The sequence below is a fragment of the Ambystoma mexicanum genome, chromosome 7q (genome assembly GCF_040938575.1).
Source record: "Ambystoma mexicanum isolate Mex_15411 chromosome 7q, UKY_AmexF1_1, whole genome shotgun sequence".
NCBI classification, from domain to species: Eukaryota; Metazoa; Chordata; class Amphibia; order Caudata; family Ambystomatidae; genus Ambystoma; species Ambystoma mexicanum.
The window spans coordinates 1,133,185,938-1,133,200,653 of record NC_090941.1 but is presented as its reverse complement, the minus strand read 5'-3'; positions in this window follow the sequence as shown (position 1 = coordinate 1,133,200,653).

The window sequence follows — 14,716 nt, the reverse complement described above, 5'->3', positions numbered from 1 at the left end:
TTACTAAGTGTAGGATTTTTCCCTGTACTTTCCCCAGTCCTATCCAAACTAGGTTTTCCTCTACCCTCTATCCGGTGTTCCTAAAACTCCTCACCCTGTCCACAACCTCTCCCTAACCCTCTTCCCCCCACTGGCTGCCACGTGGTGTCCTGTCTATGTATATATATCAGGTACCTGTGCCAACCACGGTGGGAGGGTCGACTTCATTCGGCTTCTGTGGTTCGGGGGAGAGTGTCAACCTCTCCTCCTATTATTGTGTATCTTGACATAATAAGCCACCCCCATATTGGGATACTCAAACCACCCAAGCCAAATGGAAGCGACTCCTCCGCCTTTGGCCGATGTGCTAAAGGCCCTCCAAGATATGCAGTTGGAATTAGCTCAGACAAGACAAGAAGCTGATAATTTGAAGACTCAAGTTCAAAGTTTGGTTGCTCAGAGAACTCCATTGGAGGGAGCAAATGCAATGGGAGTTGCCTCTTCCAGTCAGAATTCCACGGTAATTGTCCACCCTCCCAGTAGTGTCCCTTTGGCAGCCCCCGAACGTTTTTCGGGGGATCCCCGAAAGTACATGATGTTCCTTACACAATGTAGACTACATTTCCTGTGTAAACCTACAGCCTTCGAGACTATCCAAGCTAGAACGGCTTTTGTCATTTCTTATTTGACCGGGGATGCTGCAGCATGGGCGATGCCCTTGGTACAAAAAGATGATCCTCTATTATATAACTGGGATGAGTTTTTGACGGAATTTGGCCGGCTATTTGATCGCAGAGAGGTGTCTCTAGCTCAGGATAAGGAATTGTTGGGATTAAAACAAGGAGTGCGGGATCTAGTAACGTATGTAACTCAGTTTAACAGGCTAGTCATAGAGACGGAGTGGCCAGCAGCCAAACAAACAGTATTATTTTATCAAGGATTACGGGAGGAACTAAAAGTTGCCATTGCACAAGTGGAGCCTCAACCGCGCACATGTACTGCTATGATAGATTTAGCGCTGAGGTTGGATCATCGCATGAACGAAAGGAAAGGTGATAAAAAGAGACCGGAAGTAACACCTTTTGTACGACTAGACAGAAGTAGGGGAGGAAGGGCAAGTGAAGTAGAACCAATGCAGATTGGAAGTGTCAGAGGGCCATTATCGGCGGCAGAAAAGGAACAACGTAGGTCCAATAAGTTGTGTTTGTATTGTGGGCAAGCAGGGCATTTTATACGGACATGTCCCAATACCCCTCAGAAGAGTGGTGAAAAGAGTTCGAAGGAGGCGGGAAAAGAATTGGGCCGGCCTTGAGGGGAACACAGGTGTCAGGCCCATTAGAAGTAAGATTCCCCAGGTGGATTGCAAACACGGTGGGTGGTAAAACTTCCCATTTCTACATTCTTGTTACATTATGTTTTGCTTTGACGAAACAGGAGATTAGGGCTATGGTGGACTCAGGGGCCACAGGTAACTTTGTAGACATCTCACTGGCTACTCAGTTAGGGTTACCTGTAGTTGACAAGCAGCAGGTAGAAGGAGTCCAGTCGGTAGATGGTTCAACATTAACATCAGGTCCCATACGACAACAGACTGAGAAATTGGAAATGATTTGTGAAGGAGGTCATCAAGAGATAATTACCTTTGACCTTATAGCAGCCCCGCAATTTGGGTTGATTCTGGGGATGCCATGGTTAAAATTACATAACCCGCAAATTGATTGGGTACTACGGACAGTAAGGTTTGATGAACAACGGTGTCAAGAACACATTCTACTCCAAACAGGCCCCACAGCATTGTTAATTGAGAAGGTAGTAGGGCCCCAAGTGGTGGGAGCAGTGGAAAAGAGAATTCCCTCACAGTACATGGAATTTGCAAAAGTGTTTGACAAAAGAGGGGCGGAGCAGTTGCCTCCTCATAGGACCTATGATTGTGTTATTGAACTAGAAGAAGGGGCGAAATTACCTTGTAGTAGAATATATGCCCTTACAGAGACGGAAAATGAACACTTACGAGAGTATCTTGATGAAATGTTGTCTAAAGGATTTATTAGGCACTCTACTTCTCCAGTTTCTTCTCCATTATTTTTTGTCCCTAAAAAGGAAGGGACGTTATGCACTTGCATAGACTATCGTGCATTAAACAAGGTGACCATCAAGAATCGATTCCCTTTACCTTTGATTTCGGTTCTATTGGACCAAGTAAAGAATGCAAAGATTTATACCAAATTGGATCTAAAGGGAGCCTATCATTTGATACGGGTAAAAGAGGGTGATGAGTGGAAGACGGCATTCAGAACAAAGTTTGGATTATTTGAGTATCTTGTCATGCCGTTTGGTTTATGTAATGCCCCTGCCGCTTTTCAGTTTTTTATGCAAGAAGTATTGCATGAGTTTATTGATCTTTTTGTAATTGTGTACATTGATGATATTTTGATTTACTCAGATTCCCCAGAACAACATGTAAAACATGTAACAGCAGTGTTGAAAAGGTTACAAGAATATCAATTATGTGTGAAATCAGAGAAATGCGCATTTCATGTAAGCCAGGTGGAATTTATGGGGTTTATATTGACAAACACCGGGATTGTGATGGACCCAAGGAAGGTGCAAGCAGTGTTGAATTGGCCTTCTCCACAATGTATAAAAGACATACAATCCTTCTTGGGGTTTGCTAACTTCTACAGACGTTTCATTGGCAATTTCTCCAAGATCGTTAGTCCAATTACACAACTACTAAAAAAGGCAGTGAGATTTACATGGAGTGTGGAGGCAGAGCGAGCATTTCAACAACTAAAAACAGCATTCACTACCGCTCCTGTGTTAAGACATCCTAAATTAGAGAGAGCCTTTCAGGTGGAGACAGATGCTAGTAATGTGGCAGTAGGAGCTATTTTATCACAGAAGGATGAAGAGCGAATTTTGCATCCTGTGGCCTTTTTCTCTAAGAAATTGTCAGGGTGTGAACAAAACTATTCTATTACGGATAAATAATTATTGGCCATTCGATTAGCATTTGTGGAATGGAGACATTATTTGATGGGTGCAAGACATCAGGTGGTGGTAGTAACAGACCATAAAAATTTGCAATACTTCACAACGGCACAATCACTAAGCCCTAGGCAGCTACGTTGGTCTCAATATTTTAATGAATTTGACTTTGTGGTTACATTCAGACCAGGTAGTAAGAATGGAAAAGCGGATGCTTTATCTAGACAACAAAATGTGGATAATTCAGTAGGGGAAATTAAAACTGTTATTTCACCTGAAAGAATTGTCGGGGCTATTACACAGAAAGTCATTGAACAGGTCAAGAAGGCATTACCAGTTAGACAACTGCAGGAATGGAGTAAAACTCATCCCGCACGTACCGTGCGAGAAGGTTTGCCCTATCATCAGGGTAGACTGTATTTGCCCACCAAGGAATTACAGAAGCAAGCATTATACTGGTGCCATAATTCTCCATTGGCAGGGCATGCAGGTTTGTGAAAGATGCAAGAGATGCTAGGGAAATATTTCTGGTGGCCCACAGTAAAACAAGACTCTGAGAAGTACTTAAGGTTGTGTGAGAATTGTGCACGTAACAAGGCAGAGCATGGGAAGAAGAGAGGGTTGTTACAACCCTTACCAACCCCAGGTCAGCTATGGACTTCCATTTCGATGGATTTCATTAAGGATTTACCTCCTGATAATGGTTATGATACCATTTGGGTAGTAGTGGATTTCATGTCTAAGCAGGCTCACTTTGTTCCATGTGTAGGAATACCAGGAGCAGGAAAGTTGGCAGAGTTATTCTTGCAAAATGTGGTCAGATTGCATGGGCTACCAAAGTGTATAATTTCGGATAGAGGTTCACAATTCACCACCAGGTTTTGGCGTGCCTTTTGTCAGATGCTGGGAATCAACTGTGCGCTCTCTACTAGTTATCATCCTCAAACTGATGGGCAGACAGAGCGCGTGAATCAGACCCTAGAGCAATATTTAAGAGGGTACTTGGGAGATGGCAGAGATTCTTGGGTACAAGCTTTATGGTTGGCAGAATTCACATACAATAATACCTATCACACTTCCCTGGGGATGGCACCAAATGAATGTTTATATGGACAAGTGCAGAATATGATACCCGAACATTTGCCAGAAGTGGGACAAATCCCCGCGTTACAAGAGCGAAAGCAGTTGCTTCTGGAGATCAGGCAAAAGGCACGGGCAAATCTAGAACAAGCAAAAAGACAATATAAAAGTCAAGCTGACAGACATAGACAAGCAGGTCCTAAATATGCGGTGGGAGATAAGGTGTGGTTATCCACACGAAATCTAGCCTTCATAGGCTCGCAGAAATTTCTGCCTCGTTTTATTGGGCCCTACGTGATAATTAAATGTGTGTCAGCCACTGCTATGAAATTGCGTTTGCCAAAAAATGTACCTATCCATCCGGTATTCCATGTCTCTTTAATTAAACCCGCAGCTCCGGGGATGACTGCTAAGAGACCACCAGCCATCATGAAAGAAGGTCAGATGGAGTATGAAGTGAAAAGTATTCTGGATGCCAAAAAAAGGAATCAACGGTTATGGTACCTGATTAACTGGAAAGGTTATGGGCCAGAGGACTGTTCTTGGGAGCCGGCGGAATCAGTACATGCTCCAGGGTTGGTTAAACAATTTCATCGACAACATCCGGGTAAGCCAGGTCCTAGGAAGGGCCCTCGGAGAGGAGGTAATGTCAGGAATAAGGGCAAGCGTGTGTATACTGGGCTCAGAGGGCTAAAACACTGAAAAATCCAGCAAAACTACAATTCCCAGCAGTACTTGGGAGGCTGGGTAGTTTACTGCCGTGCGCGCGTGGGGGCCAGCTGATCTTGATTGCTAACGGTTTATGAGCGGCTCACGGCGCACGGCACGTGTGGCTTATTTTGTTTGGAGGTCGAAGCTGCGTCGGTCGAAGCTGCATCGGAGAAGTCAGGAGCCGCCCGCTATGGAATTGGTATGAACGCGGAGGCGGCGGGCGTGAGCACTTTGCAGCGGGGAGAGGAGTGATCCCGACGGCTGCTACGGGCAACAGCATTCAACGTCCGGGAAGGCTCAGGAGCTTCCCGGACACAAGATAAGTGCGGAAAGGGCTAATCTTTTCTTTGACGAAATGCACACGTGATTACGAGCATGCTAACAGAAGTACCCAGTGTTTGTTAGGTGTATGCTTTATGCTTTGCAAAACGCAAAACTTGTTTGTCAAAACTATGGGCAGTACGCAGAGGTGCCTTTAGAATTGCATTGTCCCACATTGTTCCAACCCAGCAGGGGTTACTACGGGGTATTTATGGAGACAACTACATACTGAGAGACTGTGCATATCTTTCTGTTATGCTGCAAGGAAGCACTTGACAAATCTTTATGTTCTATATGTTTATGTGCTTGTTAGTAACTATAAGTGTTGCATATACCAGCCCAGGGGGCCATGTGTCATGTCTTCATCTTGGGAGTATTCCCATTGTATGTTTCATCTGCTAACCATGCTTGTTTTGTTTCATGTCAATGACACACAGTGTGTGAGATACATGTATTAAGGTGTTCTCAAGATATAGGTTATCAGGTAACAGGCAGTACTACCACATATGATATCAAGTAATCAAAGTATTGCAGGTTATGGTGTTACAAGTATTACTAAGTGTAGGATTTTTCCCTGTACTTTCCCCAGTCCTATCCAAACTAGGTTTTCCTCTACCCTCTATCCGGTGTTCCTCAAACTCCTCACCCTGTCCACAACCTCTCCCTAACCCTCTTCCCCCCACTGGCTGCCACGTGGTGTCCTGTCTATATATATATATATCAGGTACCTGTGCCAACCACGGTGGGAGGGTCGACTTGATTCGGGTTCTGTGGTTCGGGGGAGAGTGTCGACCTCTCCTCCTATTATTGTGTATCTTGACACCACTCCAGGCAAGGGCCACCTAATGCCTCGAGTAGAGATGCCCCCAATAATAAGAACATAGCCACTGTGCAGGCCTTCAAGACCACTCTGAATACACCTCGCCACTCCAGGCAAGGGCCACCTGAGACCTAGAGTAGAGATGCCCCCCAATAATAAGAACATAGTCACTGTGCAGGGCTTCTAGACCACTCTGAATACACCTCACCACTCCAGGCAAGGGCCGCCTGAGACCTAGAGTAGAGATTCCCCCAATAATAAGAACATAGCCACTGTGCAGGCCTTCAAGACCGCTCTGAATACACCTCGCCACTCCAGGCAAGAGCCACCCGAGACCTAGAGTAGAGATGCCCCCAATAATAAGAACATAGCCACTGTGCAGGCCTTCAAGACCACTCTGAATACACCTCGCCACTCCAGGCAAGGGCCACCTGAGACCTAGAGTAGAGATGCCCCCAATAATAAGAACATAGCCACTGTGCAGGCCTTCAAGACTGCTCTGAATACACCTCGCCACTCCAGGCAAGGGCCACCTGAGACCTAGAGTAGAGATGCCCCCAATAATAAGAACATAGCCACTGTGCAGGCCTTCAAGACTGCTCTGAATACACCTCACCACTCCAGGCAAGGGCCACCTGGGACCTAGAGTAGAGATGCCCCCAATAATAAGAACATAGCCACTGTGCAGGCCTTCAAGACCGCTCTGAATACACCTCACCACTCCAGGCAAGTGCCACCCGAGACCTAGAGTAGAGATGCCCCCAATAATAAGTACATAGCCACTGTGCAGGCCTTCAAGACCACTCTGAATACACCTCGCCACTCCAGGCAAGGGCCACCTGAACCCTAGAGTAGAGATGCCCCCAATAATAAGAACATAGCCACTGTGCAGGCCTTCAAGACCACTCTGAATACACCTCGCCACTCCAGGCAAGGGCCACCCGAGACCTAGAGTAGAGATGCCCCCAATAATAACATAGCCACTGTGCAGGCCTTCAAGACCGCTCTGAATACACCTCACCACTCCAGGCAAGGGCCACCCGAGACCTAGAGTAGAGATGCCCCCAATAATGAGAACATAGCCACTGTGCAGGCCTTCAAGACCGCTCTGAATACACCTCACCACTCCAGGCAAAGGCCACCGGAGACCTAAAGTAGAGATGCCCCCAATAATAAGGACATAGCCACTGTGCAGGCCTTCAAGACCGCTCTGAATACACCTCACCACTCCAGGCAAGGGCCACCTAATGCCTCGAGTAGAGATGCCCCCAATAATAAGAACATAGCCACTGTGCAGGCCTTCAAGACCACTCTGAATACACCTCGCCACTCCAGGCAAGGGCCACCTGAGACCTAGAGTAGAGATGCCCCCCAATAATAAGAACATAGCCACTGTGCAGGGCTTCTAGACCACTCTGAATACACCTCACTACTCCAGGCAAGGGCCACCCGAGACCTAGAGTAGAGATGCCCCCAATAATAAGAACATAGCCACTGTGCAGGCCTTCAAGATCGCTCTGAATACACCTCACCACTCCAGGCAAGGGCCACCTGAGACCTAGAGTAGAGATGCCTCCCAATAATAAGAACATAGCCACTGTGCAGGCCTTCAAGACCGCTCTGAATACACCTCGCCCTCCAGGCAAGGGCCACCTGAGACCTAGAGTACAGATGCCCCCAATAATAAGAACATAGCCACTGTGCAGGCTTTCAAGACAGCTCTGAATACACCTCACCACTCTAAGCAAGGGCCACCTGAGATCTTGAGTAGAGATTCCCCCAATAATAAGAACATAGCCACTGTGCAGGCCTTCAAGACCGCTCTGAATACACCTCGCCACTCCAGGCAAGGGCCACCCGAGACCTAGAGTAGAGATGCCCCCAATAATAAGAACATAGCCACTGTGCAGGCCTTCAAGACCGCTCTGAATACACCTCACCACTCCAGGCAAGGGCCGCCTGAGACCTAGAGTAGAGATTCCCCCAATAATAAGAACATAGCCACTGTGCAGGCCTTCAAGACCGCTCTGAATACACCTCGCCACTCCAGGCAAGAGCCACCCGAGACCTAGAGTAGAGATGCCCCCAATAATAAGAACATAGCCACTGTGCAGGCCTTCAAGACCGCTCTGAATACACCTCGCCACTCCAGGCAAGGGCCACCTGAGACCTAGAGTAGAGATGCCCCCAATAATAAGAACATAGCCACTGTGCAGGCCTTCAAGACTGCTCTGAATACACCTCGCCACTCCAGGCAAGGGCCACCTGAGACCTAGAGTAGAGATGCCCCCAATAATAAGAACATAGCCACTGTGCAGGCTTTCAAGACTGCTCTGAATACACCTCACCACTCCAGGCAAGGGCCACCTGGGACCTAGAGTAGAGATGCCCCCAATAATAAGAACATAGCCACTGTGCAGGCCTTCAAGACCGCTCTGAATACACCTCGCCACTCCAGGCAAGTGCCACCCGAGACCTAGAGTAGAGATGCCCCCAATAATAAGAACATAGCCACTGTGCAGGCCTTCAAGACCACTCTGAATACACCTCGCCACTCCAGGCAAGGGCCACCTGAACCCTAGAGTAGAGATTCCCCCAATAATAAGAACATAGCCACTGTGCAGGCCTTCAAGACCACTCTGAATACACCTATCCACTCCAGGCAAGGGCCACCTGAGACCTAGAGTAGAGATGCCCCCAGTAATAAGAACATAGCCACTGTGCAGGCCTTCAAGACCGCTCTGAATACACCTTGCCAGTCCAGGCAAGGGCCACCTCAGACCTAGAGTACAGATGCCCCCAATAATAAGAACATAGTCACTGTGCAGGCCTTCAAGACAGCTCTGAATACACCTCACCCCTCCAGGCAAGGGCCACCTGAGACCTAGAGTAGAGATGCCCCCAATAATAAGAACATAGCCACTGTGCAGGGCTTATAGACCACTCTGAATACACCTCACCACTCCAGGCAAGGGCCACCCGAGACCTAGAGTAGAGATGCCCCCAATAATAAGAACATAGCCACTGTGCAGGCCTTCAAGACCACTCTGAATACACCTCACCACTCCAGGCAAGGGCCACCTGAGACCTAGAGTAGATATTCCCCCTATTATAAGAACATAGCCACTGTGCAGGCCTTCAAGACCACTCTGAATAGACCTCGCCACTCCAGGCAAGGGCCACCTGAGACCTAGAGTAGAGATGCCCCCAATAATAGGAACAAAGCCACTGTGCAGGACTTCAAGACCACTCTGAATACACCTCGCCACTCCAGGCAAGGGCCACCTGAGACCTAGAGTAGAGATGTCCCCAATAATAAAAACATAGCCACTGTGCAGGCCTTCAAGACTGCTCTGAATACACCTCATCACTCCAGGCAAGGCCCACCTTAGACCTAGAGTAGAGATGCCCCCAATAATAAGAACATAGCCACTGTGCAGGCCTTCAAGACCACTCTGAATACACCTCACCAATCCAGGCAAGGGCCAACTGAGACCTAGAGTAGAGATGCCCCCAATAATAAGAACATAGCCACTGTGCAGGCCGTCAAGACTGGTCTGAATACACCTCGCCACTCCAGGCAAGGGCCACCGAGACCTAGAGTAGAGATGCCCCCAATAATAAGAACATAGCCACTGTGCAGGCCTTCAAGACCACTCTGAATACACCTCGCCACTCCAGGCAAGGGCCACCTGAGACCTAGAGTAGAGATGCCTCAAATAATAAGAACATAGCCACTGTGCAGGCCTTCAAGACCACTCTGAATACACCTCACCACTCCAGGCAAGGCCCACACGAGACCTAGAGTAGAGATGCCCCCAATAATAACATAGCCACTGTGCAGGCCTTCAAGACCGCTCTGAATACACCTCGTCACTCCAGGCAAGGGCCACCCGAGACCTATAGTAGAGAAGCCCCCAATAATAAGAACATAGCCACTGTGCAGGCCTTCAAGATCACTCTGAATACACCTTGCCGCTCCAGGCAAGGGCCACCTGAGACCTAGAGTAGAGATGCCCCCAATAATAAGAACATAGCCACTGTGCAGGCCTTCAAGACCACTCTGAATACACCTCGCCACTCCAGGCAAGGGCCACCTGAGACCTAGAGTAGAGATGCCCCCAAATAATAAGTACATAGGCACTGTGCAGGCCTTCAAGACCACTCTGAATACACCTCACCACTCCAGGCAAGGGCCACCTGAGACCTAGTGTAGAGATGCCCCCAGTAATAAGAACATAGCCACTGTGCAGGCCTTCAAGACCACTCTGAATACACCTCACCACTCCAGGCAAGGGCCGCCTGAGACCTAGAGTAGAGATTCCACCCTATAATAAGAACATAGCCACTGTGCAGGCCTTCAAGACCGCTCTGAATACACCTCGCCACTCCAGGCAAGGGGCACCTGAGACCTAGAATAGAGATGCCCCCAATAATAAGAACATAGCCACTGTGCAGGCCTTCAAGACCACTCTGAATACACCTCGACACTCCAGGCAAGGGCCAACCGAGACCTAGAGTAGAGATGCCCCCAATAATAAGAACATAGCCACTGTGCAGGCCTGAAAGACCGCTCTGAATACACCTCACCACTCCAGGCACAGGGCACCGGAGACCTAGAGTAGAGATGCCCCCAATAATAAGAGCATAGCCACTGTGCAGGCCTGAAAGACCGCTCTGAATACACCTCACCACTCGAGGCAAGAGCCACCTGAGACCTAGAGTAGAGATGCCCCCAATAATAAGAACATAGCCACTGTGCAGGCCTTCAAGACCACTCTGAATACACCTCGCCACTCCAGGCAAGGGCCACCTGAGACCTAGAGTAGAGATGTCCCCAATAATAAGAACATAGCCACTGTGCAGGCCGTCAAGACTGCTCTGAATACACCTCGCCACTCCAGGCAAGGGCCACTGAGACCTAGAGTAGAGATGCCCCCAATAATAAGAACATAGCCACTGTGCAGGCCTTCAAGACCACTCTGAATACAGCTCGCCACTCCAGGCAAGGGCCACCTGAGACCTAGAGTAGAGATGCCCCCAGTAATAGGAACATAGCCAGTGTGCAGGCCTTCAAGCCCACTCTGAATACACCTCACCACTCCAGGCAAGGGCCACCCGAGACCTAGAGTAGAGATGCCCCCAATAATAACATAGCCACTGTGCAGGCCTTCAAGACCGCTCTGAATACACCTCGCCACTCCAGTCAAGGACCACCCCAGACCTAGAGTAGAGATGCCCCCAATAATAAGAACATAGCCACTGTGCAGGCCTTCAAGACCACTCTGAATACACCTTGCCGCTCCAGGCAAGGGCCACCTGAGACCTAGAGTAGAGATGCCCCCAATAATAAGAACATAGCCACTATGCAGGCCTTCAAGACCACTCTGAATACACCTCGCCACTCCAGGCAAGGGCCCACCTGAGACCTAGAGTAGAGATGCCCCCAAATAATAAGTACATAGCCACTGTGCAGGCCTTCAAGACCACTCTGAATACACCTCACCACTCCAGGCAAGGGCCACCTGAGACCTAGTGTAGAGATGCCCCCAGTAATAAGAACATATCCACTGTGCAGGCCTTCAAGACCACTCTGAATACACCTCACCACTCCAGGCAAGGGCCACCTGAGACCTAGAGTAGAGATTCCCCCCTATAATAAGAACATAGCCACTGTGCAGGCCTTCAAGACCGCTCTGAATACACCTCGCCACTCCAGGCAAGGGGCACCTGAGACCCAGAATAGAGATGCCCCCAGTAATAAGAACATAGCCACTGTGCAGGCCTGAAAGACCGCTCTGAATACACCTCACCACTCCAGGCACAGGGCACCCGAGACCTAGAGTAGAGATGGCCCCAATAATAAGAGCATAGCCACTGTGCAGGCCTGAAACACCGCTCTGAATACACCTCACCACTCGAGGCAAGAGCCACCTGAGACCAAGAGTAGAGATGCCCCCAATAATAAGAACATAGCCACTGTGCAGGCCTTCAAGACCACTCTGAATACACCTCACCACTCCAGGCAAGAGCCACCTGAGACCTAGAGTAGAGATACTGCCCAATAATAAGAACATAGCCACTGTGCAGGCCTTCAAGACCACTCTGAATACACCTCACCACTCCAGGCAAGGGCCACCGGAGACCTAGAGTAGAGATGCCCCCAATAATAAGAACATAGCCACTGTGCAGGCCTTCAAGACCGCTCTGAATACACCTCACCACTCCAGGCAAGGGCCACCCGAGACCTAGAGTAGAGATGCCCCCAATAATAAGAACATAGCCACTGTGCAGGCCTTCAAGACCACTCTGAATACACCTCGCCACTCCAGGCAGGGGCCACCTGAGACCTAGAGTAGAGATGCCCCCAATAATAAGAACATAGCCACTGTGCAGGCCTTCAAGACCGCTCTGAATACACCTCACCACTCCAGGCAAGGGCCACCCGAGACCTAGAGTAGAGATGCCCCCAATAATAACATAGCCACTGTGCAGGCCTTCAAGACCGCTCTGAATACACCTCGCCACTACAGGCAAGGGCCACCCGAGACCTAGAGTAGAGATGCCCCCAATAATAAGAACATAGCCACTGTGCAGGCCTTCAAGACCACTCTGAATACACCTTGCCACTCCAGGCAAGGGCCACCTGAGACCTAGAGTAGAGATGCCCCCAATAATAAGAACATAGCCACTGTGCAGGCCTTCAAGACCGCTCTAAATACACCTCGCCACTCCAGGCAAGGGCCACCTGAGACCTAGAGTAGAGATGTCCCCAACAATAAAAACATAGCCACTGTGCAGGCCTTCAAGACTGCTCTGAATACACCTCGCCACTCCAGGCAAGGGCCACCTGAAACCTAGAGTAGAGATGCCCCCAATAATAATTACATAGAACTGTGCAGGCCTTCAAGACTGCTCTGAATACACCTCACCACTCCAGGCAAGGGCCAACTGAGACCTAGAGTAGAGATGCCCCCAATAATAAGAACATAGCCACTGTGCAGGCCGTCAAGACTGCTCTGAATACACCTCGCCACTCCAGGCAAGGGCCACCGAGACCTAGAGTAGAGATGCCCCCAATAATAAGAACAAAGCCACTGTGCAGGCCTTCAAGACCACTCTGAATACACCTCACCACTCCAGGCAAGGGCCACCTGAGACCTAGAGTAGAGATGCCCCCAGTAATAAGAACATAGCCGCTGTGCAGGCCTTCAAGACCACTCTGAATACAGCTCACCACTCCAGGCAAGGGCCACCTGAGATCTAGAGTAGAGATGCCCCCAATAATAAGAACATAGCCACTGTGCAGGCCTTCAAGACCACTCTGAATACACCTCACCACTCCAGGCAAGGGCCACACGAGACCTAGAGTAGAGATGCCCCCCATAATAAGAACATAGCCACTGTGCAGGCCTTCAAGACCACTCTGAATACACCTCACCACTCCAGGCAAGGGCCACCTGAGACCTAGAATAGAGATGCCCCAATAATAAGAACATAGCCACTGTGCAGGCATTCAAGACCACTCTGAATACACCTCGCCACTCCAGGCAAGGGCCACCCGAGACCTAGAGTAGAGATGCCCCCAATAATAAGAACATAGCCACTGTCCAGGCCTGAAAGACCACTCTGAATACACCTCACCACTCCAGGCACAGGGCACCCGAGACCTAGAGTAGAGATGGCCCCAATAATAAGAGCATAGCCACTGTGCAGGCCTAAAAGACCGCTCTGAATACACCTCACCACTCGAGGCAAGAGCGACCTGAGACCTAGAGTAGAGATGCCCCCAATAATAAGAACATAGCCACTGTGCAGGCCTTCAAGACCACTCTGAATACACCTCACCACTCCAGGCAAGAGCCACCTGAGACCTAGAGTAGAGATTCCCCCCTATAATAAGAACATAGCCACTGTGCAGTCCTTCAAGACCGCTCTGAATACACCTCACCACTCCAGGCAAGGGCCACCTGAGACCTAGAGTAGAGATTCCCCCCAATAATAAGAACATAGCCACTGTGCAAGCCTTCAAGACCACTCTGAACACACCTCACCAATCCAGGCAAGGGCCATCTGAGACCTAGAGTAGAGATGCCTCCCAATAATAAGAACATAGCCACTGTGCAGGCCTTCTAGACCGCTCTGAATACACCTCGCCACTCCAGGCAAGGGCCACCCGAGACCTAGAGTAGAGATGCCCCCAATAATAAGAACATAGCCACTGTGCAGGCCTTCAAGACCACTCTGAATACACCTCACCACTCCAGGCAAGGGCCACCTGAGACCTAGAGTAGAGATTCCCCCCAATAATAAGAACATAGCCACTGTGCAGGCCTTCAAGACCGCTCTGAATACACCTCACCACTCCAGGCAAGGGCCACCTGAGACCTAGAGTAGAGATGCCTCCCAATAATAAGAACATAGCCACTGTGCAGGCCTTCTAGACCGCTCTGAATACACCTCGCCACTCCAGGCAAGGGCCAACGGAGACCTAGAGTAGAGATGCCCCCAATAATAAGAACATAGCCACTGTGCAGGCCTTCAAGACCGCTCTGAATACACCTCACCACTCCAGGCAAGGGCCACCCGAGACCTAGAGTAGAGATGCCCCCAATAATAAGAACATAGCCACTGTGCAGGCCTTCAAGACCACTCTGAATACACCTCGCCACTCCAGGCAAGGGCCACCTGAGACCTAGAGTAGAGATGCCCCCAATAATAAGAACATAGCCACTGTGCAGGCCTTCAAGACCGCTCTGAATACACCTCGCCACTACAGGCAAGGGCCACCCGAGACCTAGAGTAGAGATGCCCCCA